At 42.9% G+C, this 27,265-nt stretch overlaps 3 long non-coding RNA genes and 10 other non-coding genes across 28 annotated transcripts; 7 read left to right on the forward strand and 6 right to left on the reverse strand.

Moving 5' to 3' along the window:
- Positions 1-2,393: 2,393 nt before the first annotated feature.
- Positions 2,394-5,473, forward strand: LOC106578094 (uncharacterized). Of its 2 annotated transcripts, none has more exons than XR_014381457.1 (3): positions 2,394-2,497; positions 4,799-4,884; positions 5,337-5,473. It is a non-coding gene; the product is annotated as an uncharacterized LOC106578094 (long non-coding RNA). The 2 variants fall into 2 exon arrangements; XR_006760267.2 differs by lacking the exon at positions 2,394-2,497 and adding an exon at positions 2,512-2,648.
- Positions 5,474-10,744: 5,271 nt separating this feature from the next.
- On the reverse strand, positions 10,745-18,204 carry LOC145861791 (uncharacterized). 7 transcript variants are annotated; one of them, XR_014381463.1, is made up of 16 exons: positions 18,087-18,204; positions 17,609-17,704; positions 16,976-17,003; positions 16,501-16,541; positions 15,835-15,920; positions 15,564-15,611; positions 15,198-15,242; positions 14,721-14,769; positions 14,431-14,471; positions 14,028-14,076; positions 13,237-13,295; positions 12,961-12,992; positions 12,444-12,496; positions 11,909-11,955; positions 11,480-11,524; positions 10,745-10,888 (listed from the first exon to the last, which is right to left on the reverse strand). It is a non-coding gene; the product is annotated as an uncharacterized LOC145861791 (long non-coding RNA). The 7 variants fall into 7 exon arrangements; XR_014381458.1 differs by lacking the exons at positions 17,609-17,704; positions 18,087-18,204 and having other exon boundaries at positions 12,444-12,480; positions 16,976-17,236; XR_014381461.1 differs by lacking the exons at positions 17,609-17,704; positions 18,087-18,204 and having other exon boundaries at positions 16,976-17,236.
- LOC123728845 (small nucleolar RNA SNORD31) lies at positions 12,318-12,387 on the reverse strand. The gene has a single exon (XR_006760617.2). It is a non-coding gene; the product is annotated as a small nucleolar RNA SNORD31 (small nucleolar RNA).
- On the reverse strand, positions 13,132-13,201 carry LOC123728844 (small nucleolar RNA SNORD31). Its single transcript, XR_006760616.1, has one exon. It is a non-coding gene; the product is annotated as a small nucleolar RNA SNORD31 (small nucleolar RNA).
- LOC123728848 (small nucleolar RNA SNORD22) lies at positions 13,732-13,858 on the reverse strand. The gene has a single exon (XR_006760620.1). It is a non-coding gene; the product is annotated as a small nucleolar RNA SNORD22 (small nucleolar RNA).
- LOC145861857 (small nucleolar RNA SNORD30) lies at positions 14,192-14,263 on the reverse strand. The gene has a single exon (XR_014381543.1). It is a non-coding gene; the product is annotated as a small nucleolar RNA SNORD30 (small nucleolar RNA).
- Positions 15,317-15,380, reverse strand: LOC123728822 (small nucleolar RNA SNORD29). The gene has a single exon (XR_006760594.1). It is a non-coding gene; the product is annotated as a small nucleolar RNA SNORD29 (small nucleolar RNA).
- Positions 18,205-20,972: 2,768 nt separating the features above from the next.
- Positions 20,973-27,153, forward strand: LOC145861792 (uncharacterized). Of its 9 annotated transcripts, none has more exons than XR_014381466.1 (14): positions 20,973-21,110; positions 21,614-21,654; positions 22,235-22,320; positions 22,544-22,591; positions 22,913-22,957; positions 23,386-23,434; positions 23,684-23,724; positions 24,053-24,127; positions 24,858-24,916; positions 25,157-25,188; positions 25,419-25,455; positions 25,943-25,989; positions 26,374-26,418; positions 27,010-27,153. It is a non-coding gene; the product is annotated as an uncharacterized LOC145861792 (long non-coding RNA). The 9 variants fall into 9 exon arrangements; XR_014381471.1 differs by lacking the exon at positions 25,157-25,188 and adding an exon at positions 25,213-25,312 and having other exon boundaries at positions 25,403-25,455; XR_014381468.1 differs by having other exon boundaries at positions 24,079-24,127; positions 25,403-25,455.
- LOC145861854 (small nucleolar RNA SNORD29) lies at positions 22,775-22,838 on the forward strand. The gene has a single exon (XR_014381540.1). It is a non-coding gene; the product is annotated as a small nucleolar RNA SNORD29 (small nucleolar RNA).
- LOC123728829 (small nucleolar RNA SNORD30) lies at positions 23,892-23,963 on the forward strand. Its single transcript, XR_006760601.1, has one exon. It is a non-coding gene; the product is annotated as a small nucleolar RNA SNORD30 (small nucleolar RNA).
- On the forward strand, positions 24,297-24,423 carry LOC123728846 (small nucleolar RNA SNORD22). The gene has a single exon (XR_006760618.2). It is a non-coding gene; the product is annotated as a small nucleolar RNA SNORD22 (small nucleolar RNA).
- Positions 24,952-25,021, forward strand: LOC145861863 (small nucleolar RNA SNORD31). The gene has a single exon (XR_014381549.1). It is a non-coding gene; the product is annotated as a small nucleolar RNA SNORD31 (small nucleolar RNA).
- LOC145861861 (small nucleolar RNA SNORD31) lies at positions 25,512-25,581 on the forward strand. Its single transcript, XR_014381547.1, has one exon. It is a non-coding gene; the product is annotated as a small nucleolar RNA SNORD31 (small nucleolar RNA).
- Positions 27,154-27,265: the final 112 nt, after the last annotated feature.

Below are 27,265 nucleotides of genomic sequence, written 5' to 3' on the forward strand. Positions count from 1 at the left end.
TCAAATGAATATGCAACCATATAAACAACTGCATTAGCATGAGATGCAAAAACCTATTTTACTTACTGATCTAAAAGTGGATCTTCTCCTTCCAAAAACATTTCTTCCTCACTGGAATCAAAACTGTACTCACTCATGGAGTCCTCATCCATCAGTTCTATGTCACTCTCCCAGTCCATTTCTGCAATGTTCTCATCCAAATGTGTAAACTTGGATGTAGCTTTTCCACTAGTAGTAGCCATGTTTTCTTTTTTTAGTTTTGACAAAAGTTTGTAGAAGAGAACGAACCACTGCGTATCATTAACTACCGTGAGTCCTGTTTGCTTTCACCAGAGAATGAACACTGTTGCCCACAGCTCTAGCATGATGGTTGTTTGTAGTACAAAAGGCGTTCACATGCTGCTGGAAAGCCCAGCTCATTGGCTATCTAGCTAGATCGTTTTCAAAATGATATGTGGTCCTTGAACCAAGACTGTCAATCAAGTGGACACCGCTGGTCTCATTGGTGCCTAACGACGGCTTACCTTCATTAGGCTAATTGACGTGTTGTGTAGCCAATATGTCAGAGGTGAATGTATCAAACAAGTTGCATTGATAAGCGTTTTGTTGTTGTGCACTATCCCCAAACAATAGCATGGTATTTTGTCCCGCTGGAATAGCTACTGTAAATTAGATACTGCGGTTAGATTAACAAATATTTAAGCTTTGACGATATAAGACATGTCGATGTCCCGGAAAGTTGGCTGTTGTTTAGAATGCCTTTCTAGTCACATATTGAGCAGCAGCTGTCCAGATTTCAGGACACTGATCCTGTAGAGGTTTAAAAGCAGCCCAGAACAGCCATCTTGTTTCAGGACAGTCAACTGTAAAACAAACAAAAAAAATGTAGAGGACATTTAACTAGACTACTCAGCAGGGTGTCAGGTCATTTAACATCAACAGGAATTCAGACAAACGAGATTCCAAAAGGTTTATCATGTGGTTGCAGAGAACGATTGTTATTCTGGGAAAGACCTCCCTTTCTAGTGCACTACTTCTGACTAGGGTCCTTAAAGCTCTGGTCAAAAGTAGTGCACTATAGAGGGTGCCATTTGGGACAGTTTCAGAAACACAACTTACGAGTATGTTGGAGTCCACGCTGCAATTCCACTGACCACAGCACCCAAACCCTGGAGAAGGAAAGGCAAACATTGTATTAGTTTGCCGATTGAGAAATACGATGACTAACTGCTGCATTTATATACAGTCACTCAGTAGTTCATGTCGTTTCACATCAGTTCAACCTGAGCTAAGTTTAACATCATTGGGACTGTAGCATGTCCCAGTAGCCATCTTGTATAGTTGGCCAGCCAAAAGGGGATAGTGAAAGAGTCTGCATCCAAAGTCACACCCTACTCCCTTTATAGTGCACAGGTCCTGGTCTATGGTAGTGCACTATAAAGGGAAGTAGAGTATCATTTCAAATGAAGCCAGTGTCTTGACATTTCACCAACCTGGATTTTCACAAAGTACATCAGTCTCGTGGTCTGGAATCAGGTATTCTAGAGAAGGAATCATAAAATAATGTTAGTTATGGTTTGGTTTCTATGAGAGGATAGGTTCTTAAATAGAGCCCATCAAATCAAAGAGTAGCTTAACAAATAAAATTATAATTGTCCCGTGTGGCTCAGTTTGCAACGCCAGGGTTGTGGGTTCGATTCCCACGGGGGACCAGTACGGAGAAAAAAAAATGTATGAAATGTATGCATTCACTACTGTAAGTCGCTCTGGATAAGAGTGTCTGCTAAATGACTAAAATATAAAAGTGTAAATAATTATCTGACAAATGCTTGTCATTGAGGATTATAATTTACAGCCAGTCACTTATGAGCCAGTTAAATGCTGAACATCCGGAGGACTTTATGTCAGAGTCCAGTATGAGGTAAATTAAAGGTAGTTTTGCTAACTAAAGCTAGCACAATGACTAACTCCATTCTGTACAAATGTGCACAACCGCGACATTCAAACGAGGCTGCAAAGAAAACTAATTGACTGCGTTGTGGTGTTAAATACGTTTCTATTCAAGCGTTGATTGCCATGGTAATGGCGTAAAGTACAGCACGTATAAAGCATCTAATTCTGTCTTACAGACTCTCTCCACCAGGTGTAGGACTTCACTCACCGTCTGAAAACAAGGGACAGGATAAGGAGGATACCTAGCCATTTTTTTGCGCGAGTGTTGCAAAATAGATTCAAAAAATGTATGTAATTCAATTATTGCACCCACACTGCTCACGCACGTCAACGAGCGTCTGCGTTGCCAAGGGGAAAAAATAGAAGTCAATCCTATTTCTGACGCAGACGCGCTGCAAGTCCTGGGGAGACAAAATACATTTATGCACGATGGCGCCCCTGCGCAGCCGGTTTGGTTCCCGTGTCACCCAATAGGTTTAGCTTCCCCACCCGCCATTTTAAAAAAGACCCAACGGAGCTCATCGCCTTCTTGAATCATGCAGAGGTGGGCATCATGAAGGCCTCGTCATTGATTTTGTTGGAAGGGGAGAAATTGCGCTTTACAAATGGTATTGATATTACAGCTGATCTGGAAGTATTACGTTTTTTGGGCGCTAAAATAAGGTCAATTGTATGGACCAGCGCGACGTAAAAAAGTGAGTTAGTTTACATTACAACTTTTGACCAGAGCAATGTTCATTTTATTTAACTAGGCAAGTAACCTAAGAACAAATTAGTATTTACTATGATGGCCTACCAAAAAGCCTCCTGGGGGAGGGGAGCTGGGATTTTTTATTTTATATATTGGACAAAACACGACAAAGACGCCATCCGTGCAATTTTAGCAACTTTTCAGACTACCCTGGCAACTTTTTCCCCCCAATCAACACCTAGCAACAAATGTATTTGGAACTTTTTAGCAACTTTTGAAAAGTGACTCAAAGCTATAATGCAGGCATTTTCCCTCTGACACAAACGAGTTTCTCTTTACTCAAATTATTGTTGGCTGACTGCTGCAGCAGCAGTATGCGTTAGACGAGACAAATCCGATGAATATAGTTGGTCACCAATGTTTGATCTTCAACAGAACTTATAACATCAATCAACATGTCTCAATGAAAATTGTACAGAACAGAGTGGGAGTCTGTACCTGAACAAATATCAAATCAATTTGAGTAACGTTATTGTGTATTCTGCATCACATCAACCTGCCTCTAGAAACTTACCCTGAAAATTAGTTGGCAACACTGGCCACACCACTACATAAAGAGAGAGCTAAAACAGAGCATGGTAGCACCACTACATAGAGAGAGAGCTAAAACAGAACATGGTAGCACCACTACATAAAGAGAGAGCTAAAACAGAGCATGGTAGCACCACTACATAAAGAGAGAGCTAAAACAGAGCATGGTAGCACCACTACATAAAGAGAGAGCTAAAACAGAGCATGGTAGCACCACTACACAAAGAGAGAGCTAAAACAGAGCATGGTAGCACCACTACATAGAGAGAGAGCTAAAACAGAGCATGGTAGCACCACTACATAAAACATGGTAGAATCACCACATGACAACGTGCAGGCATATAAAACCCGACAATGATATCGTCGCTAAAGGAACCTTATTTCCAATACAGTGAACTACTTTTGACCAGATCAACGTTAATCAGTAGTAAACTGTTGAGAATAAGGTGCCATTAGCGCAGTAACGACAGTCGAATCAGGGGCCAAATGCTACTCAGAATCTGATCATTTTCTTCTTCAAAGTCTGATTCGGTAAGAGAGTGATGGTGGTCACTTCTCCTACCTGGAAAGCTAGCCTACTAGCTAACACCAACATGACACGTGGTAAGCTAGGCGATAACAAAAACCACCAAACTAGCCAGTTGGCAAACTAACGCTTGTATCGTTTTACTGCCGCTAAAGTGAGTGATCGTACCATGCATGGCAGACATTTCAGTAATATGCAGCTTACCTGAGAGGCATATTCTCTACCGAGTCGTCAGCATCATGAGAGGAGAAAATGAAAAGTTTACACAGACGGAGGAGAAACGACAACAACTCTCTCTGACCAGAATGAAAATCCATGAATGACCAGATGTTGATTTCGCTGTAGCTGTCCCTCCTCCTCCTTCTTCTTCTATGGTATAATGGCGTTCACAACAATTAAATGTGCATTCCGTCACCTACTGGGCGGGTGGATAAAAAGGAAAACATTTGGGTAAAAATAAATAAAATATCATACAAACTACCAAAAAATAAATTAACTAAATAAAATCAACCTGCTTTTCCGTAAAAACCTCATTCTAATCAGGTCCAACACAGCCTCAGAAGCCTCCTGTGAGGGCAGGACATTTCCTGGTGACAAAAGTCCTTGTATTCGTGCTTCTGCGAAATCTTCTCTGGCTGCAGAAGATATAATGATATCCAGCTTCTTGGACTTCTTGGACACTTGTCCTGTACAATTGATCACTGTGGCTATAAATGCTACAAAATCCACCTTCACAATGAGTTTATCCAGATCAACCGATTGATAGTTTGTGTATGTATTGATATGTAGGCTACGTTTGCCTTTTTAAAAATGTATGTAGTTCTGTCCTTGAGCTGTCCTTGTCTATTGATGTTCTGTATTATGCCATTCTGTATTATGTTTCATGTTTTGTTTGGACCACAGGAAGAGTAGCTGCTGCTTTTGCAACAGCTGATGGGGATCCTAATAAACTACCAAATACTTAAAACACTAGCAACTGGTTGCAATACATCCACTGCCATAACTTCAATTTCTTGCCCCTTTGACTCTCTTCACAGCCTCCATATAGGAGATCCGCTGAGCAGCCCTGATCTTTGGCACCTTGACCTCCTTCACCCGAACAGGGCACTCAAGGAAGTCCGGAGTATGATACCCACCACAGATGCAACATTTTCCATTCACAGATTCTTCAATATCAGCCTTCTCTCGTCTGCTAACGTTTGACACATGACCATATCCTTTACAATTTCCATACTGTAATGGTTTGGACACAAATGCTGTTTCACACCTACGAGAACAGAGTACCCCCCTTATATATACACACACACACACACACACACGCGCACACACACACACACACACACACACACACACACACACTCCCACACAATTTATGTGTTTTTATCATTCTTGGGTTGGAAATACATTGGTTGATAACTTTGATTTCATGTCTAATACTTGTATTCATCTATTTGTGTGTGTGTGTGTGTGTGTGTGTGTGTGTGTGTGTGTGTGTGTGTGTGTGTGTGTGTGTGTGTGTGTGTGTGTGTGTGTGTGTGTGTGTGTGTGTGTGTGTGTGTGTGTGTGTGTGTGTAGGCCCTGGGCCTGGATGACATTAAGACCCACCACTGGTGTATCATCGGCTGCAGTGCTGTGACAGGAGAGAACCTACTGACCGGAGTAGACTGGCTACTGGATGACATTGCTGCACGCGTCTTCACTGCAGATTAACATCCTGGGTGTGCATTAATAAAACGCATCTGAAGAAGCTTCAGTGTTTCTCAACCTCCGCTCTGTGGGATGTTGTTTTCTGATACAAATTCTTCTATGTTTAAGATAATGACTAAAGTACTCCACCCTGAAACCATATAATTGTATGAAATGTGTTAGAGTCATAATCCAATAATGTGTGTGACTAGGCCATTGTGTTACCATTTCGCAATATGAGCTACGTATAGTTGAGACATTCAAGGACAACTGAACTGTCAACTTGTGATATCGGTGAAACTAATAACTGGAAAGAGGCCTCCTCACCCTAGGGAGGAGAAAAACTGTTAGAAAAGGCTAGGCTTGCAGAAGATGATGAAACATGTTGCAGAAGGGTGATAAACAATGTATGTGAACTTTGGAAAAATACAGCCCGCCTAATGAGAGCTGGAGTTTCTACTGATGTGAGTTCATTTGTGTGTGTGTGTGCTATAAAAAGATTGTGTTCTCATTTTGATGACAGAGCGCTCTCTGAATAAAGAGTTGATCTATTGAGGACTGGGACTTGGTCTAATTCTTTATTAACCAGAGCCTTACAACCTCTGAGAATTGGTCAAAGCTATAAAATAGTTCAGTTAGAACATTGGGATAAAACATTCTCATGACATTTGCTGACAACTTAATCAGTTCTATAATGCTAGTTTTTAGGGGAAGTTTCCCGGACACAGATTTCAAAGCAATTCATGGCTATAGATGTGAGTGCTACAGGTCGGTAGTCATTTAGGCAGGTTACCTTAGTGTTCTTGGGCACAGGGGCTATGGTGGCTGCTTGAAACATGTTGGTATTACAGACTCGGTCAGGGACAGGTTGAAAATGTCGATGAAGACACTTGCTAGTTGGCCAGCGCATGCTCGGAGGACACGTCCTGGTAATCCATCTGGCCCAGCGGCCTTGTGAATATTGACCTGTTTAAAGGTCTTACTCACATTGGCTGTGGAGAGCGCAACCACACAGTCGTCTGGAACAGATGATGCTCTCATGCATGTTTCAGTGTTACTTTCAACGAAGTGAGCAGATAAGTTATTTATCCCGTCTGGTAGGCTCGTGTCACTGGGCAGCTCTCGGCTGTGCTTCCCTTTGTTTTCTTTAATTGTTTGCAAGCCCTGCCACATTCGAACGAACGTAGGAGCCGATGTAGTACGATTCCATCTTAGTCCTGTATTGACGCTTGGCCTGTTTGACGGTTCATCGGAGGGCATAGCAGGATTTCTTATAAGCTTCCAGGTTAGAGTCCCGCTCCTTGAAAGCGGCAGCTCTATCCTTTAGCTCAGTGCGAATGTTGCATGTAATCCATGGATTCTGGTTGGGGTATGTAATGTTGAAGCCTGAAGTTTACATACACTTAGGTTGGAGTCATTAAAACTCGTTTTTCAACCACTCCACAAATTTCTTGTTTACAAATTATAGTTTTGGCAAGTCGGTTAGGACATCTACTTTGTGCATGACACAAGTAATTTTTCCAACAATTGTGTACAGACAGAATATTACATTTATAATTCACTGTATCACAATTCCAGTGGGTCAGAAGTTTACATACACTAAGTTGACTGTGCCTTTAAACAGCTTGGAAAATTACAGAAAATTATGTCATGGCTTTAGAAGCTTCTGATAGGCTAAATTACATCATTTTAGTCAATTGGATGTGTACCTGTGGATGTATTTCAAGGCCTACTTTCAAACTCAGTGCCTCTTTGCTTGACATCACTGGAAAATCAAAAGAAATCAGCCAAGACCTCAGAAAAAAAATGTAGACCTCCACAAGTCTGGTTCATCCTTGGGAGCAATTTCCAAACGCCTGAAGGTACCATGTTCATCTGTACAAACAACAGTTCGCAAGTATAAACACCATGGGGCCACGCAGCCGTCATGCCGCTCAGGAAGGAGACGCGTTCTGTCTCCTAGAGATGAACGTACTTTGGTGCGAAAAGTGCAAATCAATCCCAGAACATCAGCAGGACCTTGTGAAGATGCTTGAGGAAACAGGTACAAAAATATCCACAGTAAAACGAGTCCTATATCGACATAACCTGAAAGGCCGCTCAGCAAAGAAGAAGCCACTGCTCCAAAAACGCCATAAAAAAGCCAGACCAAAGTTTGCAACTGCACATGGGGACAAAGATCGTACTTTTGGAGAAATATCCTCTGGTCTGATGAAACAAAAATAGAACTGCTTGGCCATAATGACCATCATTATGTTTGGAGGAAAAAGAGGGAGGCTTGCAAGCTGAAGAACACCTTCCCAACCGTGAAGCACGGGGGTGGCAGCATCATGTTGTGGGGGTGCTTTGCTGCAGGAGGGACTGGTGCACTTCACAAAATAGATGGCATCATGAGGAAATAAAGTTATGTGGATATATTGAAGCAACATCTCAAGACATCAGTCAGGAAGTTAAAGCTTGGTCGCAAATGGGTCTTCCAAATGGACAATGACCCCAAGCATACTTCCAAAGTTGTGAGAAAATGCCTTAAGGACAACAAAGTCAAGGTATTGGAGTGGCCATCACAAAGCCCTGACCTCAATCCTATAGAAAATTTGTGGGCAGAACTGAAAAAGCGTGTGCGAGCAAGGAGGCCTACAAACCTGACTCAGTTACACCAGCTCTGTCAGGAGGAATGGGCAAAAATTCACCCAACTTATTGTGGGAAGGTTGTGGAAGGCTACCCTAAACATTTGACCCAAGTTAAACAATTTAAAGGCAATGCTACCAAATACTAATTGAGTGTATGTAAACTTCTGACCCCCTGGGAATGTGATGAAATAAATAATTCTCTACTATTATTCTGACATTTCACATTCTTAAAATAAAGTGGTGATCCTAACTGACCTATGACAGGGAATTTTCACTAGGATTAAATGTCACGAATTGTGAAAAACTGAGTTTAAATGTAGTTGGCAAAGGTGAATGAAAACTTCTGACTTCAACTGTATATGTTTTGACCATGACAGTTTACAATCTAAGGCAAAGCCAAGTCATTTAGTCTTCTCAACTTGTTCAACAGCCACACCATTCATTACCAGATTCAGCTGAGGTCTAGAACTTAAGGAATGATTTGTACCAAATACAGTGCTCTTGGTTATAGATTTAATATATAAGAAACATTCATGTTTACATAGTCAACTTACACACAGCTCTGACACACACACTTATCCCACCAGACATGCCACCAGGGGTCTTTTCACAGTCCCCAAATCCAAAACAAATTCAAGGAAGCGTACAGTATTTTTAAGAGCCCTTATTGTATGGAACTTCCTTCCATCTCATATTGCTCAAATAAACATCAAACCTGGTCTCAAAAAACAGATAAAGCAACACCTAGCGGCACAACGCCTCTCCCCTATTTGACCTAGATAGTGTGTGTATGTATTGATATGTAGGCTACATGTGCCTTTTAAAAAATGTATGTAGTTCTGCCCTTGAGCTATTGATGTTCTGTTTTATGCCATTCTGTATTATGTTTCATGTTTTGTTTGGACCCCGGGAAGAGTAGCTGCTGCTTTTGCAACAGCTAATGGGGATCCTAATAAAATACCAAATACTTTATTATATTCAGTCACCCCATCAATGGTTAGTGTTGGTGTGTAACTGTTAAATTCAGTCACCCCACCATGGTTAGTGTTGGTGTATAACTGTATATTAAATTCAGTCACCCCACCATGGTTAGTGTTGGTGTATAACTGTATATTATATTCAGTCACACCACCATGGTTAGTGTTGGTGTATAACTGTATATTAAATTCAGTCACACCACCATGGTTAGTGTTGGTGTATAACTGTATATTAAATTCAGTCACACCACCATGGTTAGTGTTGGTGTATAACTGTATATTAAATTCAGTCACCCCACCATGGTTAGTGTTGGTGTATAACTGCTAAATTCAGTCACCCCACCATGGTTAGTGTTGGTGTATAACTGTATATTAAATTCAGTCACCCCACCATGGTTAGTGTTGGTGTATCACTGTATATTAAATTCAGTCACCCCACCATGGTTAGTGTTGGTGTATAACTGTATATTAAATTGTCACCCCACCATGGTTAGTGTTGGTGTATAACTGTATATTAAATTCAGTCACACCACCATGGTTAGTGTTGGTGTGTAACTATATTAAATTCAGTCACACCACCATGGTTAGTGTTGGTGTGTAACTGTATATTAAATTCAGTCACCCCACCATGGTTAGTGTTGGTGTGTAACGGTTTGACTTCATGTCTTGAAAAGGTTTTAATTTCATCACTACAGAATAATACCATAAAATACAGTTTTCCAGGGAGTTCTAGAAACCAGTTGAAGGAAAACTCCATCCAAAAACCATATTTTGGTATTTGTTTCATTAGTCCATTGTGACATAGTCCCAAAATGTTTTGCTTGTCAGCAATCAACTTCAAGATATGTCACTTTCAAAATACAGAAATCCCCATTTGATGCATTTTGCAAACACCGTATTTGGGTGTAATTTTCTTGTAAGGAAAGCATGCACCAGTCAGGTGAAAGGTTATTAGGCACCATGTCCAATGCCAGACTAAGACCTTTTTAATGCCACAGAAAATACCATCCATCTGAGTGATATAGGACTTTTGCATTCTGCTGCACTACCCCAGTTCACCACTAGAGACAAACAGGTATTCTATCCAGTGGTGTTCTGCTGCACTATCCCAGTTCACCACTAGAGACACACGTATTCTATCCAGTGGTGTTCTGCTGCACTATCCCAGTTCACCACTAGAGACATACAGGTATTCTATCCAGTGGTGTTCTGCTGCACTATCCCAGTTCACCACTAGAGACATACAGGTATTCTATCCAGTGGTGTTCTCCTGCACTATCAATCTGTGTCTGGGAACGAGGGTCAAAAGAGCAAACACTGATCCCAAAACCTATTCTTTCCACCATAGTAATAGTTTAACGAACCAGATGAATCCCATTTAGGGTTTTCGGGACTACAAGGTGGCACATTGATGTCCATGATACACCCAGTTACATACCGTAAAACATCCATTCAGAAACAAATTAATGGCTTAAAACAATTGAAGTCAGTTAACGGTGACATTTCACTGGCTATAGAAAGTTACTTCTGCATGTTTACAACCACCTAGAATAACTACATAATGATATGAGATGACAGGAAATGTCACATTGTTCAGTATTGAATTCAGAACATCACATGGTTCATTCAAAATGGCCAAATACACCAAGTCTGATTTACTACCACCAAGAAAGAAAAATAGGACAAGCATTAATTTGTAGATTTATTTATACATCAAAACAGTCACAGGGTTGAATTGACTTGGCCTGGTTCTCCCCAGTTCCAACGAGACGTCCCACTTCCTTGCTGACCAAACAGGAGTGCAAGAGGGCTTGCCGGTGTACAACAGGAGAGCTAGAGGGAAAATAGTGTGAGAATTAAACCCTGGTGATACTGTAGGGACTAATACACAAGGTATGAGATGACTTGATCAGAGCGTAACCAATCAGACTGGGGCGGTAATGATGACTCATCAGGTCAGTGTCTAACAAACTGCATGGGTCAGAGTGATGATCCAAGAGGAACATTCAACAGGACATTAACAACATCTTCCTAGTATTGATCTGCCCCCCTTTTCCATTACAACAAATTTACACTGAGTGGACAATACATTAACCAGACCAGGTGAAAGCTAGCCCTTATTGAAGTCACTTGTTAAATCAGTGTAGATGCAGACAGGTTAAAATGATTTTAAACAAGACATGGATTGTGTACCACTCAGAGTGAACGGGCAAGACAAAGATTTAAGTTCCTTTGAATGAGGTATGGTAGGTGCCAGGTGCACCAGTTTCTCATGTGTATCAACACTGGTCCACCACCCAAAGGACATCCAGCTACTGGAGCTTACTGTTCTGAGAGCAAACTCAATATTAGGAATGTGTTCTTAATGTCCTCTATACTCAGTGCATTATAATACTGGAACCATAAGTCATTCCCACTACACACCTTCACACTCCACCAGCACAGCAACACTTCAGCAGCCAACGAGATCTAAAAAGACACAACAGTTTTAAAACCAAATAATCCCAATCTTAGATTACTAGACTACATTCAGAGCATTCTGAAACCATCTCAGACGTAGGTTCAGTCATTGCAACCATCCAGCCAGTGGTCCAGGGTCTGGGGTCAAGCCCCCACCCAGACACCCTCCCTCCAGGCAGGCAGCCCACCTTACCCCTGCCCCTTGCACTAAGAGCAGGCTTGTCAGTGTCTGCCCAACCCACAGGAGGACCGATGGGAGGCCAGACCTTCATCCAGCCCAGAGCACAGGACAGGATAGCCACCTGACTGGATGCTGACTGTGACTCATCATTTACAATATTCCAGAATGCTTCATGTGGAAGGAGAGTTAAGATGCTGTCTAAAGTCACACACCTTTCCAAACACTGCAGACACTAGGACCTCAACCAGGGGGCAGAAACCTAGAGGGAGAAAGTAGGAAAGCATGAAGTGACATTGTATGAACTAGTAGTGAGACATGAGATCAGTCTATAGCAGTGTATTCTAATCCTGGGGACCCAACTGTCAACAAGTGTTTTCCCCCCGTAGAACTAGGCTTGGGTGGTATACCAGGGTGTTTGGAAAACAGGGTTTCACCAATAACATTTAGATTATTTCTCTGAAGTTTATATTGAAGCTACTTTAGTAAATACCTGCAGTCAACATTAGGGTCTGATTATTTAAGACTAATTAGTGAAAGATCAGCATTGAGCCGTCTGTCTAAACGAAGCCTTACATCTGGGTCCCCAGAACCAGGATTGTGAAACACTGCTCTAGAATATAGATCAGTTCAGTAACCAATCAGTCAGCTGAACATCAGACTGGGGCGGTAACAGGAAATCATCACTTCTACATTATAAAGGACAGAAGTTAAAGGCAACAGATCAAAGTGAAAGTTGATCCTACACACCTTGAGGTAGTGCAGCAACAGTTCTCCAGTGGCCAGGCTGGAACAGTTAGGACCTGGAAAGAACAGATTACAATTAAACATTATGTAGAAGTACATTAGGTACTGCAGACTATATGCAGAGCATTCTGAAATGAGATCAGTACCCAGGTTCAGTCATTGTAGCCATCCAGCGGGCCAAGGACTGGCTCCAAGCCTCCCACCCAGACACCCTCCCTCCAGGCAGGCAGCCCACCTTACCCCTGCCCCTTGAACAAAGAGCAGGCTTGTCAGTGTCTGCCCAACCCACAGGAGGACCGATGGGAAACCCAGGTTGATGCCAGCCACAGAGCACCGGACAGAAGCCATACAACTGTGAACGCTGTTCATCACATACATCCAGAATTTTCCATGTGGGTGTGCGCTGTAGTTAATGAGTAATGTAATGTTAATGAGAAGGTAGAAGGTAGAGAGTTTGTAGCAAGTGCAAGAGGTGGAGGGTCAGTGAGTGAAGATGCTGTCAAAACAAAATCATACACACCTTCCTGAAGACTGCAGACCCACAAGGACAAACTGGGGAGGAGAGTTGAGGGATTATTAAGTGATGTTGTAAGAACTAGTGGTCCAACATTAGATCAGTCTCAGCCAGCATTATCTAATCCTGGGGACCCACCACTCCTCTGGGTCCCCAGAACACACTGCTGTAGTGGAGATCAGTTCAGTAACCAATCAGTCAGCTGAACATCAGACTGGGGCGGTAACAGGAAATCATCACTTCTACATTATAAAGGACAGAAGTTAAGTGGATCATACACACCTTGAGGTAGTTCAGTAACAGGCATCTTCTAGTGACCAGTCTGGTACCACCATCAGGACCTGAAGGAGAGGAGGCTAAATAAACATGCTGAACAGCAGGACATTAAAGACTGCTTCATTGGCTGATAGATCAGAGGGGTAACCAATCAGCTGGGGAGGTAACACAACTATCTGAAAGACAACTGATCCTAGACCAGCACTACCACCCTGAGAGACTAAATATGGGAGTGATGACAAGGGCCCTGTACTACATCAGGACAAGAACGTAGTTATTTGCAAGTCAGTATCCTAACTTATATCCTGCTTAAACTACATATTATATTGCAGTACCATCAATAAATAAACTGACTACATTCTGAGCGGCCCATCCGCCCCAGTGATTTGTGCTGCTACTAGCATTTCATGAATGATCTTGCATCTACTTCTTTATCTTAAATCTAATGGCGGCCATTTTGGATCAACGCAGAGCCAACAGCCATTTTGTGTGAGTCTCTGGTCCCATCAGACAGTTGGTAACCCCAACCAGCTGTCCCCTTGCTGCCCTGGCAACGCCAGTGGGTCCACCTTTGCAGGTTCTGTCGTCGACGCAGGGCGTAAGACGCGTGCGGGTGTCATCACCAGGAGCCAGAGTCACCATGACTACCAAACAGCAACTGTTCACCCCTGTTTGCAGTGAGTATTAACACTAGACTGGTTATAGCTTGTGGCTAAGGCAGAGGCTCTGGTTAAGATACAATGACTAGATTCATTTCACATGACAATTACCAAACGTACTCATTAACCAAAACTCACCAGTCTAGTTGGCATCACGGCTCCCTGTTCAGCCACATACAGAGGAAACCTAAGACAAAAGCTTCAAGATAATCTCTGGGTGGGGACCAGATACCAGGCAGGCACAAGGGGGGGGTTAGACATAACATATGTAGCCTTTATGACAGGGTTACGTAGCCCTCTGCTGAAGTCAGCTATTCCTTTTCTCAACAGGAGTTCAGACGAACGAGATTCCAAAGAGAATATTCATCATGTTCAGCAGAGGGATAGCTCAAACGTGTTGCGTTCAGCTAAACTATACAAGTTAAAAAGTTGACAATGCTATGCAAATATCAATACAATAAACTTAATTGAATGTTTGAACTACCACTTCCAGGACAAGCACTGGTGTTAAAATAACCATTTAGACTGGATGGATCCTTACCTGCATAGCTTAGAGCAGCCATCTTGTTTCAGGACAGTCAACTGTAAGACAAAATGGTTCCGTAACTAGACTGCAACAAGACAGTCAAGGGAGGGTTCTTTACTCAGCAGGGTGTCAGGTTATTATTCATCAAGAGGAATTCAGAAGAACGAGATTACAAAAAGGTTTATCATGTGGTTGCAGAGAACTATTGTTGTTCTGGGAAAGACCTCCCTTTCTAGTGCACTACTTCTGACTAGGGCACTTAAAGCTCTGGCACCATTTGGAACAGTTTCAGGACGACATCTTACCAGTATGTGTGAGTCCACGCTGCAATTCCACCGACCACAGCCCTCAAACCTTGGAGAACGAAAGGCAAACATTTTATTAGTGTGTTGATTGAGAAGTCGATGACTAACTGCTGCATTATATACAGTCACTCAGTAGTTCATGTAGTTTCACATCGGTTCAAAGTGAGCTAAGTTTAACATCATTGGGACTGTAGCATCAAGTGACTGGTTCCACAGAGTTCTGTCACTCAACCCACATGGCACCCCAGTCCCTATGCAGTGGACTACTTATTGAGGAGACAGACTGTCCGTGCTCAGATGTGAGCCGCCCGATGGTACTCCCAAACACAGCCGGATGTGCCCTAGACCCCTGCGCCACTCAGGAGCAGTTCACAAGGAATAGGGTGCCATTTGGGATTCCACCAACATGTATACTGGTGGAAGACCAATCCTACCCATAGTGGGGAACCCAGTTTGATCTTTGTTGGAAGAACTCACCAGTGAAGGTAGTGTTAGTCCCTTTAGGAAACGTCATCCCCAAGTCTGTTAAAATGAGAAAGGAAGTTAGTGTTTAGCTGTAAAGAACATTTAAACATACAACTGCTGCATTAGCTACAGTCACTCAGTAGTTCATGTCGTTTCACATCGGTTCAAAGTGAGCTAAGTTTAACATCATTGGGACTGTAGCATGTCCCAGTAGCCATCTTGTATAGTTGGACAGGCAAAAGAGTATAGTGAAAGTGCCTGCATACAAAGTCACACCCTACTCTTTTATAGTACACGGCTCCTGGTTTATGGTAGTGCACTATAAAGGGAAGTGGGGTACTTTTCCAAATAAAGCCAGTGTGTTAACATTTCACTAACCTGGATTTTCAGAAAGTGCATCAGTCTCGTGGTCTGGAATCAGGTATTCTAGAGAAGGAATCACAAAATAATGTTAGTTATAGTTTGGCTTCTATGAGAAGATAGAAGGTTCTTGAATAGAGCCCATCAGATCAAACAGTAGCTTCACAAAATATCAGACATATGCTTGTCAATGGATCATCATATAAAGCCCGGAAGTAGTGACCACATAGAAATCTGGTGCCATTGGAACAGTCCTGAACACCAGTGAATAAACACAAATGGAACTCACACATTCCTATTCCAGAATGGAACTCCAAGTGGGGATTCTGTTCAGATCCCTTCAAGTCAGGAAGTCATGTCACAAGTAATGCAGACCTGAGCAAAGAACACATCCATGTTAGTGACTTAGTCTGTATATTACAAGAGGCTTTGGAACACAGGACAAGAGGCCATCAGATCAAAGTTAGCATCACCAAAAATCAGATATATGCTTGTCATTGAGGATCATCATTTACAGCCAGTCACTTGTGAGTCACTTAACAAATCCTGAAAGTCCACTTCCCTATTTAGTTGTAAGACAGTTTTCCAAGTGCACAGAGACACTCAGGGATTTAGGGCAGAGGACCTGTATCTACTTCCCCAGACAGATAAAGTCATGGATACATATGTTATGTCAGAGTCAAACTAAGGTAAGTTACATGTAGTTTTGCAAGCCAATGCTAACCAAAGCTAGCATAACGACTGGAAGTCTACGGGTGTGTACTAGCATGCTAGCTGGCCATATTCTTAATAGCTGCGTTAACGCTAGTGAATATTCACTTACAAATCAACCTTCACAGTGAAGTTGTATCCATTAACTTGGAATTAGATAAAGGGCCCTGGCGAATCCCTTTAAGGCGAAGGGCTGACAAGCTGAACACATCTAATGATCCTAGCGGTAAGTCAATGCACTCACGTGTCAGTCTTCTGGACTTCCCTGGTATCTGTCCTGCATTTCTGTTGATCAGGGGCAAAGTTAGGAAGGCCCATTTATGAACAGACAACACGCAGGCATATAAAACCCGACATTGCTATCGTCCGCTAAAGGAACCTCATTTCCAATACAGTGAACTACTTTTGACCAGATCAACGTTAATCAGTAGTAAACTGTTGAGAATAAGGTGCCATTAGCGCAGCAACGACAGTCGAATCAGGGGCCAAATGCTACTCAGAATCTGGTAAAGAAGTTTCTTCTTCAAAGGCTGATTCGGTAAGAGAGAGTTCATTTTATCATCATCGTAGCACAGACCGCTTAACGTTGGGTTTATAACCACTGATGGTCCGGCCCGTCTCACCTAACTGGCAAGTTAGCATACTAGCTAACATGACACGTGGTTAGCTAACTAAAACCACCACGTAAGCAGGTATTTAATAAGTAATATGTTGCTTACCCGAGCAGCACATTCGAGTCGTCGGCATCTTGAAAGGAGAACATTTTAAAAGTTAACACTAATGTTAGTTACAACCGCCGTAGCTATCCATCCATTAAATCATGTAGGTTCTCATGTGACCTGGCTAGTTGCGGACACGTGTTCTGCGAAAGCAGCATTTCGAAACACGTTTTTGGTTAAATATTTTTTGTTGTTGCAAGTCTCTCATCAGAAATACTAAAGTACAATCAGGTTTTCAGAACAGGTCTGTGTAAATTCTCATCATCGAAAGACGTTGCAATGCTAACAGCCAGATATCGGCCTGAACATGATAAAAAAAAAATTAAAAAAATCAGACCACATGTTTGATACTAGAAATAAAGTCCATAATTTGCAGATCTGTGGAGAAGTTGAACAAAAGGATGGCCTCAAATTGAATGCCAAAGTGGCGACTAGCTAAATTACCGTTAGCAGTTCTCGGCGAATTCCGCTCACCTTAGTTAAGTACCGGGTTAACTACTGGCAGCAAATGCAAGTAAACGAATGGCTTTAAAAACACTTCGCTAAAATCTTTCACATTCTAGTGAATGTGTTCCTATCAAATGCGTAGCTAAAAGATGTTCGTGGGAGAGAGACGGCATTTTATGATCTTACCTCGGTTGGATCGGAGAAGGAAATGGAAGGAGTGGAAGGTTCCTGCGCCTTTTATGCACCTTACGTCCGTGCGTCACGGGCGCGGACTTCTTCCTGCTTTGAAAAAGGTTTTGCAAAAAATAAATAAAAATAAATACATTTTTGTTATTATTGTGAATATCAATAGAAAAACAATGCTGCAACTGAAACGGTTGATATTGATCAGTTTGCATACGAAATTAAATAAAGGTGTCACAGGAAATAGCATAACAAATTTGCCACTGACTACCTTATCAGCACCGGGTTTGATAGTTTTCAAGCATTTGCCAGGTTTATGTTTAGGTTTATTTGAACTTCAAGGTACAGATGCAGACAGATATCTAAAATTATAAAATCAGCCTAAATATATGGACAGTGCATTATAAATAAATAAAAATGCAAGTCAATCTATGAAATGGGGCAGGATAATCTGACCCTAGATCTGCCTGTCGGCCTTTACCAGTCCTGTGTTAGCAGGTGAGGCCCAGAACTATAATGTGGTTCAAAAGGGTCCTCATGTCCGTTGTGGCCTGTTCCCTGGGTGGGGCACAGACCAGCCCATCGTCCAGGTAAGACAGTTACTCCTCCAGTAGAATGCACCACCGGAGCAAAAGGCAAAGGCCGGCCAGCCAGGCAAAAATGCTGTAGAAACAGTGTCCACCATGCAATGTGAGAGTCTATTCGGATATGCCCTAGCCCAGAGCTCTCTCACCATAGTAAACAAAGAATAACTGATAAAGCTTTCATATTGCCTGTGTCTGTGAAAATTAAGTGTCCATTGCACTAGCCGCAACAATAGGAGGGGTGTGTGTGGACAACTGTAATGGCTGGTTAACATGTTTGTCAGACAAGAGCCCTTGGCCATAATGAGGGGTTTCATCTAAACTCATTTGAAAAACATTCAGTCAACCAAGACGTCTAAACACCAGAAGGACGATGAGACATTAGAGGAGCCAGAACTATAGCAGTGGATTTGGAGTTCGTAGCCTTCCCATCACTTTATTTAGTACCCATGGGGACTCCACTTGCCTCTTTCAGTTTGACCTTTGGGCCTGTGAGATGCTGCCAATGTCGGTGGCAAGCACATCAAGATGACTGCTCAGTGCCACCCTTCTTAGACGCGGTCCGCTGCCCGTGGGCAGGGACACCTTGCATTTCTACAGGCGAAACGCCATACGGGAAATGGTAGTTTCTCTCTGTGGAAGGAAGAGAATGGCAGTGTGTACACCCTGCAGTGGAACAGAAGAAGATGGCAACCCCAGATACACACTGTGTAACACCAGCAGTGTAATAGAGAGTGTCTAAGGTTAACTAGGATAATTACTGTCTGTACTGTAAAGGAGTGCATAACTATAGTAAACACAGCTATACACCAAAACCCTCAGTGTACTAGAGCTGGGAAACTAAGATGGCTACTGTTTTACTGTAAAGTAGTGCAACAGAAAACTAGTAAACCCAGTTACACACTGTGCAAAACCGCAGTGTGATATACCTGAAAAAAATGGTTTCCAAGGAAAAACTAGGATAGTTACTGTATGTAGCCTACTATACGGAGTGCAACAGAAACAATAGTGAAACCAACCAGCTACACACTAAGTTGGGAAAAACCAGCAATGCATTAGAGATGTGACTTTCCAACTAAGGGAAAACAGTGTAATCTCACCATGGTGTGGCAAGCATATACCCAGCCTAATACTGGAAAATGAAGCCAACCGTGTAATATACTACGTCTACAGTAAACACTGCGCAATACTGAATAATAGTAAAGATTACTACGGACCTACAGTATCAGCCTGTCTCGTACACTATCCGAAGGACAGGAGAAGTGAATGGAGTGTGACTTGCCTGTTGGTGAAAGGACACGGCTGTAACTCACGCCACGTTTATTTCTTGCTTCATACGTGGGGGTTCAGGTTGGCAGGCCTTATAAGGGAAAGGGTGCTTATAACGTTAGTCCTGCAAATGGTCACTTCTCATTTGAGCTAGCTAGCTAGCTACTTTGCATAGCTAGTTTACCTTGGAACACAGAAGAGTCCAGGCAAGATGGCTGCGCCCTGTGAGAGATGAAGCGTGGTGCGCCTTGCGCCACCTAGTTTACTCTCAGGGGAGAACTGCAAGTCCGCGAGAGCGAAACATTCAGTCTCCTGGTGCATCGACCTTGCAGAGTAGGCGAGGTTTCCGAGCCCGAAAGTTAAAACCGGAATGGTTCCGGTGGACAGACACGTCACAAGACCACTAGAACAAACGCTCAGCGCCGCAATACTGGTCGACCGAACCGAGTATCGCCCAGGTTGGTACACTGTCACAAGTAATTAGAACAAGGACACACAAGCCCAACGGAGTGGGGGGAAGGCAAAACACCCATATGGAGAGGCTACCTGCTCCAAACTATTGAATAGCGGCGGATATACCCAGCCTGGTCTCATAGACTAGGCGTAGTTAACATACTATAGGCTTTCTCTTGTCGCAGGTAGCCTAGTGGTTAGATCGTTGGACTAGTAACCGAAAGGTTGCAAGATCGAATCCCCGAGCTGACAAGGTAAAAATCTGTCATTCAGGCAGTTAACCCACTGTTCCTAGGCTGTCATTGTACGTATGAATTTGTTCTTATCTAACTTGCCTAGTTAAAGAAAGGCGTATAGTGTGTTCTCACCTCTCCTATGGTCTCTTTACTCAGGGATCCAGGAAGGTCCTGTGTGTGTGTGTGTGAGAGACTGAGAGATGGGTCAAAGGAGGAGGAAATGGAGACTGTTCTTGAAATCAAAGAATGGAACAAAACCAGCAAAAGTTGTAGTAGAAGACAAAGACTGGTCCAATAATGCATTTCTTTCTTATTGGACAAGGAGATTAATTTGGGAGATACATTTGTAATATCGAGGACTGTGAAGAAAGCAGTCGGAAAGGTGGATTCAATCAAGGTGACGAGAAGGGGTTTTAGTTAATTGTGTTGTTGAAGAACAGAAGAAGCGTCCACTAAATCTGGAAAATTGTCCATGTCAAAAGTAACATGTATTGACCTTCGGAGCATGGTGCCTGCCAAAGGAGATATAGCTGCAGTCCAAGAAGTCCAATTAGCTGGGTATCATTATATCTGCTGCAGCCCAGAGGTTTTTGGGGCTCCAAGACTTCACAGCAGAAACACTACAAGGCTTTTGTCACCAGGAAATGTCCTGCACTCACAGGAAGCTTCTGAGGCTGTGTTGGACCTGATTTGAATGAGGTTTTTACAGAAAAGCAGGTTGATATTATTTAATTTATTTTTTGGTAGTTTGATATTTTATTTAATTTTTATCCAAACGTTTTCCTTTTTTTGTGATCCTTATCCACCCGCACAGTAGGTGGCGGAATGCACAATGTTGCCATTATACCATAGAAGAAGAAAAGGGACAGAAGCTAACATGGTCAGTCATGAGACACACTGTGTAAACGTTTTCATTTTCTCCTCTCAAGATGCCGACGACTCCGTAGAGAATATGTCTCTCGGGTAAGCTGCATATTACTGAAATGTCTGCATTTTGCTGCTATGGTACAATGACTCACTCTGCTGCAGTAAAATGATGCAAGCGAACGTTAGTTTGCCCCCCTAACTAGTTTGGTGTTTTTTAGTTAGCTAACCACGTGTCATGTTAGCTAGTATGCTAGCTTGCCAGTTAGGAGTGACCGGACCATCAGTCGTTATAAACCCAACGTTAAGCGGTCTGTGCTACGGTGATGATAAAATGAACTCTCTCTTACCGAATCAGCCTTTGAAGAAGAAACTTCTTTACCAGATTCTGAGTAACATTTGGCCCCTGATTCGACTGTCGTTGCTGCGCTAATGGCACCTTATTCTCAATAGTTTACTACTGATTAACGTTGATCTGGTCAAAAGTAGTTCACTGTATTGGAAATGAGGTTCCTTTAGCGGCGATAGCAATGTCGAGTTTAATATGCCTGCGTGTTGTCTGTTCATAAATGGACCTTCCTAACTTTGCCCCTGATCAACAGAAATGCAGGACAGATACCAGGGAAGTCCAGAAGACTGACACGTGAGTGCATTGACTTACCGCTAGGATCATTAGATGTGTTCAGCTTGTCAGCCCTTCGCCTTAAAGGGATTCGCCAGGGCCCTTTATCTAATTCCAAGTTAATGGATACAACTTCACTGTGAAGGTAGATTTGTAAGTGAATATTCACTAGCGTTAGCGCAGCTATTAAGAATATGGCCAGCTAGCATGCTAGTACACACCTGTAGACTTCCAGTCATTATGCTAGCTTTAGTTAGCATTGGCTTGCAAAACTGCATGTCACTTACCTCAGTTTGACTCTGACATAACATATGTATCCATGACTTTATCTGTCTGGGGAAGTAGATACAGGTCCTCTGCCCTAAATCCCTGAGTGTCTCTGTGCACTTGGAAAACTGTCTTACAACTAAATAGGGAAGTGGACTTTCAGGATTTGTTAAGTGACTCACAAGTGACTGGCTGTAAATGATGATCCTCAATGACAAGCATATATCTGATTTTTGGTGATGCTAACTTTGATCTGATGGCCTCTTGTCCTGTGTTCCAAAGCCTCTTGTAATATACAGACTAAGTCACTAACATGGATGTGTTCTTTGCTCAGGTCTGCATTACTTGTGACATGACTTCCTGACTTGAAGGGATCTGAACAGAATCCCCACTTGGAGTTCCATTCTGGAATAGGAATGTGTGAGTTCCATTTGTGTTTATTCACTGGTGTTCAGGACTGTTCCAATGGCACCAGATTTCTATGTGGTCACTACTTCCGGGCTTTATATGATGATCCATTGACAAGCATATGTCTGATATTTTGTGAAGCTACTGTTTGATCTGATGGGCTCTATTCAAGAACCTTCTATCTTCTCATAGAAGCCAAACTATAACTAACATTATTTTGTGATTCCTTCTATAGAATACCTGATTCCAGACCATGAGACTGATGCACTTTCTGAAAATCCAGGTTAGTGAAATGTTAACACACTGGCTTTATTTGGAAAAGTACTCCACTTCCCTTTATAGTGCACTACCATAAACCAGGAGCCGTGTACTATAAAAGAGTAGGGTGTGACTTTGTATGCAGGCGCTTTCACTATACTCTTTTGCCTGTCCAACTATACAAGATGGCTACTGGGACATGCTACAGTCCCAATGATGTTAAACTTAGCTCACTTTGAACCGATGTGAAACGACATGAACTACTGAGTGACTGTAGCTAATGCAGCAGTTGTATGTTTAAATGTTCTTTACAGCTAAACACTAACTTCCTTTCTCATTTTAACAGACTTGGGGATGACGTTTCCTAAAGGGACTAACACTACCTTCACTGGTGAGTTCTTCCAACAAAGATCAAACTGGGTTCCCCACTATGGGTAGGATTGGTCTTCCACCAGTATACATGTTGGTGGAATCCCAAATGGCACCCTATTCCTTGTGAACTGCTCCTGAGTGGCGCAGGGGTCTAGGGCACATCCGGCTGTGTTTGGGAGTACCATCGGGCGGCTCACATCTGAGCACGGACAGTCTGTCTCCTCAATAAGTAGTCCACTGCATAGGGACTGGGGTGCCATGTGGGTTGAGTGACAGAACTCTGTGGAACCAGTCACTTGATGCTACAGTCCCAATGATGTTAAACTTAGCTCACTTTGAACCGATGTGAAACTACATGAACTACTGAGTGACTGTATATAATGCAGCAGTTAGTCATCGACTTCTCAATCAACACACTAATAAAATGTTTGCCTTTCGTTCTCCAAGGTTTGAGGGCTGTGGTCGGTGGAATTGCAGCGTGGACTCACACATACTGGTAAGATGTCGTCCTGAAACTGTCCCAAATGGTGCCAGAGCTTTAAGTGCCCTAGTCAGAAGTAGTGCACTAGAAAGGGAGGTCTTTCCCAGAACAACAATAGTTCTCTGCAACCACATGATAAACCTTTTTGTAATCTCGTTCTTCTGAATTCCTCTTGTCTAATAATAACCTGACACCCTGCTGAGTAAAGAACCCTCACTTGACTGTCTTGTTGCAGTCTAGTTACGGAACCATTTTGTCTTACAGTTGACTGTCCTGAAACAAGATGGCTGCTCTAAGCTATGCAGGTAAGGATCCATCCAGTCTAAATGGATATTTTAACACCAGTGCTTGTCCTGGAAGTGGTAGTTCAAACATTCAATTAAGTTTATTGTATTGATATTTGCATAGCATTGTCAACTTTTTAACTTGTATAGTTTAGCTGAACGCAACACGTTTGAGCTATCCCTCTGCTGAACATGATGAATATTCTCTTTGGAATCTCGTTCGTCTGAACTCCTGTTGAGAAAAGGAATAGCTGACTTCAGCAGAGGGCTACGTAACCCTGTCATAAAGGCTACATATGTTATGTCTAACCCCCTCCTTGTGCCTGCCTGGTATCTGGTCCCCACCCAGAGATTATCTTGAAGCTTTTGTCTTAGGTTTCCTCTGTATGTGGCTGAACAGGGAGCCGTGATGCCAACTAGACTGGTGAGTTTTGGTTAATGAGTACGTTTGGTAATTGTCATGTGAAATGAATCTAGTCATTGTATCTTAACCAGAGCCTCTGCCTTAGCCACAAGCTATAACCAGTCTAGTGTTCATACTCACTGCAAACAAGGGTGAACAGTTGCTGTTTGGTAGTCATGGTGACTCTGGCTCCTGGTGATGACACCCGCACGCGTCTTACGCCCTGCGTCGATGACAGAACCTGCAAAGGTGGACCCACTGGCGTTGCCATGGCAACAAGGGGACAGCTGGTTGGGGTTACCAACTGTCTGATGGGACCAGAGACTCACACAAAATGGCTGTTGGCTCTGCGTTGATCCAAAATGGCCGCCATTAGATTTAAGATAAAGAAGTAGATGCAAGATCATTCATGAAATGCTAGTAGCAGCACAAATCACTGGGGCGGATGGGCCGCTCAGAATGTAGTCAGTTTATTTATTGATGGTACTGCAATATAATATGTAGTTTAAGCAGGATATAAGTTAGGATACTGACTTGCAAATGACTACGTTCTTGTCCTGATGTAGTACAGGGCCCTTGTCAGCACTCCCATATTTAGTCTCTCAGGGTGGTAGTGCTGGTCTAGGATCAGTTGTCTTTCAGATAGTTGTTACCTCCCCAGCTGATTGGTTACCCCTCTGATCTATCAGCCAATGAAGCAGTCTTTAATGTCCTGCTGTTCAGCATGTTTATTTAGCCTCCTCTCCTTCAGGTCCTGATGGTGGTACCAGACTGGTCACTAGAAGATGCCTGTTACTGAACTACCTCAAGGTGTGTATGATCCACTTAACTTCTGTCCTTTATAATGTAGAAGTGATGATTTCCTGTTACCGCCCCAGTCTGATGTTCAGCTGACTGATTGGTTACTGAACTGATCTCCACTACAGCAGTGTGTTCTGGGGACCCAGAGGAGTGGTGGGTCCCCAGGATTAGATAATGCTGTAGACTGATCTAATGTCGACCACTAGTTCTTACAACATCACTTAATAATCCCTCAACTCTCCTCCCCAGTTTGTCCTTGTGGGTCTGCAGTCTTCAGGAAGGTGTGTATGATTTTGTTTTGACAGCATCTTCACTCACTGACTGCCTGCCTGGAGGGAGGTTGTCTGGGTGGGAGGCTTGGAGCCAGTCCTTGGCCCGCTGGATGGCTACAATGACTGAACCTGGGTACTGATCTCATTTCAGAATGCTCTGCATATAGTCTGCAGTACCTAATGTACTTCTACATAATGTTTAATTGTAATCTGTTCTTTCCAGGTCCTAACTGTTCCAGCCTGGCCACTGGAGAACTGTTGCTGCACTACCTCAAGGTGTGTAGGATCAACTTTCACTTTGATCTGTTGCCTTTAACTTCTGTCCTTTATAATGTAGAAGTGATGATTTCCTGTTACCGCCCCAGTCTGATGTTCAGCTGACTGATTGGTTACTGAACTGATCTATATTCTAGAGCAGTGTTTCACAATCCTGGTTCTGGGGACCCAGATGTAAGGCTTCGTTTAGACAGACGGCTCAATGATGATCTTTCACTAATTAGTCTTAAATAATCAGACCCTAATGTTGACTGCAGGTATTTACTAAAGTAGCTTCAATATAAACTTCAGAGAAATAATCTAAATGTTATTGGTGAAACCCTGTTTTCCAAACACCCTGGTATACCACCCAAGCCTAGTTCTAGGGGGGAAAACACTTGTTGACAGTTGGGTCCCCAGGATTAGAATACACTGCTATAGACTGATCTCATGTCTCACTACTAGTTCATACAATGTCACTTCATGCTTTCCTACTTTCTCCCTCTAGGTTTCTGCCCCTTGGTTGAGGTCCTAGTGTCTGCAGTGTTTGGAAAGGTGTGTGACTTTAGACAGCATCTTAACTCTCCTTCCACATGAAGCATTCTGGAATGTTGTAAATGATGAGTCACAGTCAGCATCCAGTCAGGTGGCTGTCCTGTCCTGTGCTCTGGGCTGGATAAAGGTCCGGCCTCCCATCGGTCCTCCTGTGGGTTGGGCAGACACTGACAAGCCTGCTCTTAGTGCGAGGGGCAGGGGTAAGGTGGGCTGCCTGCCTGGAGGGAGGGTGTCTGGGTGGGGGCTTGACCCCAGACCCTGGACCACTGGCTGGATGGCTGCAATGACTGAACCTACGTCTGAGATGGTTTCAGAATGCTCTGAATGTAGTCTAGTAATCTAAGATTGGGATTATTTGGTTTTAAAACTGTTGTGTCTTTTTAGATCTCGTTGGCTGCTGAAGTGTTGCTGTGCTGGTGGAGTGTGAAGGTGTGTAGTGGGAATGACTTATGGTTCCAGTATTATAATGCACTGAGTATAGAGGACATTAAGAACACATTCCTAATATTGAGTTTGCTCTCAGAACAGTAAGCTCCAGTAGCTGGATGTCCTTTGGGTGGTGGACCAGTGTTGATACACATGAGAAACTGGTGCACCTGGCACCTACCATACCTCATTCAAAGGAACTTAAATCTTTGTCTTGCCCGTTCACTCTGAGTGGTACACAATCCATGTCTTGTTTAAAATCATTTTAACCTGTCTGTTCATCTACACTGATTTAACAAGTGACTTATAAGGGCTGGCTTTCACCTGGTCTGGTTAATGTATTGTCCACTCAGTGTAAATTTGTTGTAATGGAAAAGGGGGGCAGATCAATACTAGGAAGATGTTGTTAATGTCCTGTTGAATGTTCCTCTTGGATCATCACTCTGACCCATGCAGTTTGTTAGACACTGACCTGATGAGTCATCATTACCGCCCCAGTCTGATTGGTTACGCTCTGATCAAGTCATCTCATACCTTGTGTATTAGTCCCTACAGTATCACCAGGGTTTAATTCTCACACTATTTTCCCTCTAGCTCTCCTGTTGTACACCGGCAAGCCCTCTTGCACTCCTGTTTGGTCAGCAAGGAAGTGGGACGTCTCGTTGGAACTGGGGAGAACCAGGCCAAGTCAATTCAACCCTGTGACTGTTTTGATGTATAAATAAATCTACAAATTAATGCTTGTCCTATTTTTCTTTCTTGGTGGTAGTAAATCAGACTTGGTGTATTTGGCCATTTTGAATTAACCATGTGGTGTTCTGAATTCAATACTGAACAATGTGACATTTCC

Source organism: Salmo salar, chromosome 18 (assembly GCF_965601325.2).
Source record: "Salmo salar chromosome 18, fSalSal1, whole genome shotgun sequence".
NCBI classification, from domain to species: Eukaryota; Metazoa; Chordata; class Actinopteri; order Salmoniformes; family Salmonidae; genus Salmo; species Salmo salar.